Source organism: Pteropus vampyrus, unplaced genomic scaffold (genome assembly GCF_000151845.1).
Source record: "Pteropus vampyrus isolate Shadow unplaced genomic scaffold, Pvam_2.0 Scaffold212, whole genome shotgun sequence".
Classification (NCBI taxonomy): Eukaryota; Metazoa; Chordata; class Mammalia; order Chiroptera; family Pteropodidae; genus Pteropus; species Pteropus vampyrus.
This window is the reverse complement of record NW_011888993.1, coordinates 1,039,739-1,044,463: the sequence shown is the minus strand read 5'-3', so window position 1 is coordinate 1,044,463 and position 4,725 is coordinate 1,039,739.

Genomic DNA, 4,725 nt, shown 5'->3' with positions numbered 1-4,725 from the left:
GGGCTCACCAGATGCAGGCAGAACAGAAATAACCAGCTTGGCAGAGCTGGGGGGCCGGGCTGAGTCACAGACGGGAGAGCGGGCAGAACAACAGCGAGGCCTAGACGCGGGGCTGTGCCTGCGGGCGCCTTCCTGCTGCCGGTCCGAGGAGGCATGAGCCCCAGCACGTCGTCACAGCAGGATGGGTGTCAGGCCCTGGTGTAACATCCTCTGTGGCTCCCGCTGACCTCAGGAAAACGGCCCCGCTCCCTCCACCCCTGCCAGGACCCGGCCCCTGCAAATCTCTCCGGCTTCAAAACAAATCTCCCTGGCTTCAAAACAAATCTCCCTTCCATTTCCCCAAAAAGGCGGAACTGACTCCTGTCCGCATGCTGGCGCCAGTGGGGACATCTGTCACGTGTCAGTCCATCGGGGAGTACTAGGGTGAGCTTGCGTGCATGTCTGAAGCACACACACACCACAGAACACGCGTACAGCATGAATATGTAACCTAACCAATTCTTACGAACCGGCACCCACATGACACCCAGCCAGGCAGAGGGGAAGGACATCATCGTCATATGAGACATGAGGGTTCCCCACATACCCTTTCCAGCAGGAAGCCCCTCCTCCTGCCCGCGGTCACCACTGCTCTGATTCTGGTGCTCTCTCTGTGTTTTTTTTGGTGGCGGGGGGGGGTACTTTTTGGCAGTAAGACTCATTCTGTTTCTCATTTTTCAAATGTACGTGGCATCGTCTTCCTCTCTTCGGTGTCCCGTTCCATGAGTTGTAGAGTCACGTAACCTGCCAGAAAAACAGGTGACAGAATGCAGTCCCCTCCCTTGAAAAAACTACCCCCATTGCGTGTCAGATCCTGGCCCCGTTGCAGCCCCTGGGACCCACCGACCCACTCTGCGTGGCTACGTTTTTTTCCATCTTTGTGAGAATGTCACATAAATGGAATCATACGTGACGCAGCTCTTGAGACGAGCTTCCTTCACTTGGCATTTGCGAGTCGTCTGTGCGCGTGGGTGTATCGGGCACCCACCCCTCGAGGGCCGAGTTTTCCGCAGTGCGCGGGCATCACCGTTCACCCCAGGAGGACATTTGGGGTGTCCCCAGTTTAGCGCTACTGAAAACATGCGTGCTCAGGTCTCAGATGGCCTAGGGTTCATTTCTCTAAGATGAATTCCCACAGGTGGGATTGTCGGGTCCTCGGCTAATCGTATGTTTACCTTAGTAAGAATGTGAATAGTTTCCCAAAGGGGCTGTCGCATTTGCAGCCCGACCGGCCATATCTGAGAGTCGCAGTTTCCTGCACTTGGTGTCGTCTGCGTGTTTTATTTTGGCCATGCTAGGCCTGGGTGATGGTACCCGTTGTGGGTTTCATCTACATGCCCCTGGTGGACCAATGCTGGTGGACATCTTTTCATGAGTTTGTGTATCACCTACCTCTTCTTTGGCAAAGAATCTATTCAAATTCTACCATTTCGTTCAGTGAGTTGTTTTCCTATTGTTGTGTTTGGAGAATTCTTTTTATATTCTAGATATCAGTCCTTCGCTGGGTATGTGGCTTGCAAATATTCTCTCCCAGTCTGTGGTTCATTTTTCTGTCCCCTCGACTGTGTCCTTTGTGGAGCAAGAGTTTTTAATTCTGAAGATGTTCGATTTATCAGGTTTTTTTTTCCCCATAACGAATCATGTTTTTGATGCCGTATCTACGAACCCTTTGCCAAACCTCAGGCCACAAAGAAGTGTTATTATAGGACTTTGGTTGTTTTTATATTCTACATTTAAATCCATGATCCATTTTGAGTTCATCTTTGTATAAGTCGAGTTTCTTTTGTGTTTTGTTTTATTTTTTCTGCACGTGGCTATCCAGTTGTTCCGAACCCTTGACTGAAAAGACTGTCCGCCTTTTCCCATTGAATTTTGCCAAAAATAATTTCATTGTGTGTGTGTGTGTGTGTGTGTGTGTGTGTGTGTGTGTTTGTGGACGGCGTTGTGTAGATTGTCTGTATTCTCGCTAACGTTCTGTCCGCTCATTGTAACGCCCGCTGAGAGGAATATCAAAGGATAATCATAGATTTGTCTCTTTCACCTTTTGGTTCTGACGTCTGTTGCTTCTCTGTTTTGTGCATTCACTACGTCTTCTCCGTGAATCGATTCTCTTAGGTCCCTCTTTATTCCTTGCTTTTCCGTAGAAATTTACGACTTAATTAAGCCAGCCTAAAAATCATATTTAATTGTTGCCATTTTTTCAAACTTCGTAGAAACAGAATGGCACAAGGCGAATTCTGATGCGTCCAGTTTCCATCTCTCGCTCATTATGTTTGTGCAGTAAATCCACATTGGTGCACGTGGTTGTAATTCATGAATTCTCATTGCCATAGACAAGCGGTCCCCAACCTTTGTGGTGCCAGGGGCCGCTGCTCCCATGAGAATCTAACACCTGATGATCTGAGGCAGAGCTGAGGCGGTGATGCCAGCGCTGGGGAGCGGCTGCAAATATAGATGAAGCTTCGATCACTTGCCCATCCCTCACTTTCTGCTGTGTGGCCCGGTTCCTAACAGGAACCCGGTACCGGTCCGTGGCCTGGAGATTGGGGACTCCTGCCATAGACAATTCCGTTGGGTGACTGCCCCACCATCTACTCATCCATTTTTTTTTTTCTGATCGGTATTTTCTATTTATTTTTTTACTGAGACATAATTGACATAACATATTAGTTTCAGGTGTATAGCGCAATGAGTTGCTTATCTGTATCTATTGTGAAATGGTCACCACAGTGAGCTTGGTTAATATCTAAGACCACACATGGAGTTACTTTTTTTTTTTTCTGGTGATGAGAACTTTTAAGATCTACTCTCTTAGCAACTTTCAACTGTACGATATAGTATTATCACCTATAATCACCCGTTCTGCTGTCGCCGGGACTTGGTTAAATTTCACCTGGGCGTTAATGAATAGGGTGGCTATGGACATTTGGTCCGTGCCTTTTGGTGACCATATGTGACTTTCTGTATATAAATACCCAACTGTGGAACTGCTGGGTTATCAGGAATCCCCAGATATTAGCTATCTTTTGCCAAAGAGCACTCACTAATTCAACCCCCACTAGAGCTGGGGGTAGGGGGTGGGGGGCGGGGCAGGGGTTTCATACAGCTAAACTTATTCTGACCCAAAGGCTCTCCTTTATTCAGCAAAGATGCATTGCTCGAAGCTTGTTATTTAAAATGTCCCATCTGTTTAATGAGAAATAGGACATTTATATAGTGTCGGAGTACCTCTCCTCAGATGATGGGATTACAGGCCACTAAGGGCCACAGCTGCCTCCCTCCCTGGACCCTGCCTTTAGCCATACTCGAGGCCACGCCCCCCCACCCTGGGGGTGACCTGAGACTAGGATACGGAGGTCCACTCCCTCTTTGTATTAACTGGCGAGTCATTTATTTGGAGAACACAGAAAAGCCTCCATCCAGCATTCCCAGCCCCGGACATACACCTGGAAGGATGGGAAGCTGGGCCCCAGCGGGTACCCGCAGGCAGAGTTCACAGCAGGACTATGCACGGCAGCCCAAACGTGGGAACAGCCCGAGCGTCCATCGCCGGCCAGCAGGGCCGGCTTCGTGAACGCAGGACCCGGGCTTGAAGGGGTTCTCGGTCCTGAAATTCTCCTAATTTTGAAACAAGGGCCCTGAGGTTTTCTTTTGGAACCGGCCCCCACCTAGCTGGACGGGTCGCAGCTGGTGCCAGCCCGGAAAGCGCTGGCCTTCCGTCAGGGCAAGGGCTGGCCGCTCCGTGCCTCGGTTTCCCCATTTAGAACCGGGAGGATGACAGGACCTTCCCCGGGGAGATGCGCGGTAAACCCAGCAGGTGGGTGGGACAGCGAGAGAGCGGGATCGAGTGGCCCCAACCGGACATGGCGGGCACAACGTCCAGCTGTGCCTGCAGCCTCGACCAGGGCCCCTTCCCGTACCGACCTCCCAAATCCGGCTTCCCTCCTCTGCTGCCACTTAGTCCAGCCCCCATCGTCGCCCCTCGGGACCAGCGCAGTCCCCTCCGCCCTGGTCGCCGGCGCCCGCTCTCGTCGCCACCAGTGTCCTCCCCAGCAGCGTCCTCCCCAGCAGCAGCCACCAGAGGGCGCCCGTGAGCACTCGAATCAGGTTCTGCTCCCGCCCTTTTCCAGTCTGTCCTCCCCGCAGTGGAAACCAGAGGGCGCCCGTGAGCGCCGAGTCGGGTCCTGCATCTCCCTTCCCGTCTGTCCCCACAAGGAGCCACCAGAGGGCACCCGTGCGCACCGGAGTCAGACCCCGCATCGCAGTTCCTCAGTCTGTCTTTCCGGTGAGAGCCACCAGAGGTCGCCCGTGAGCACCCGAGTCAGCCCACCGGCCTCCTGGGCTCCCACCGTCCTCTGTGTAAAAGCCCAAGGCGTGAACGCGCCCACAAGGCAGGGCCTGCACACCCTCCCCCCACGCCCTCCCTTGCCCCTGCTCTCCCTGCTCCAGCCCCACGGCCTCTCAGTTCCTCTGCCACGCAGACTAGACTCTGTCCTGCCCCGGGCCTTGTCACCCGCTGTGCCCTCTGCCGGAGACCTCAGGCCACAGCACGGCGCCCTCGTGTCTTCCCGGGTCCCCCTCTGCACCCCCTTCTCAGAGAGGCCTTCCCTGAAAAGCCTGCCTGCAGTGGCCTCGGCTGCCCCTCATCCCACTTCCTGCTGTGCTTCCCTTCACAGGTGAAGTCAC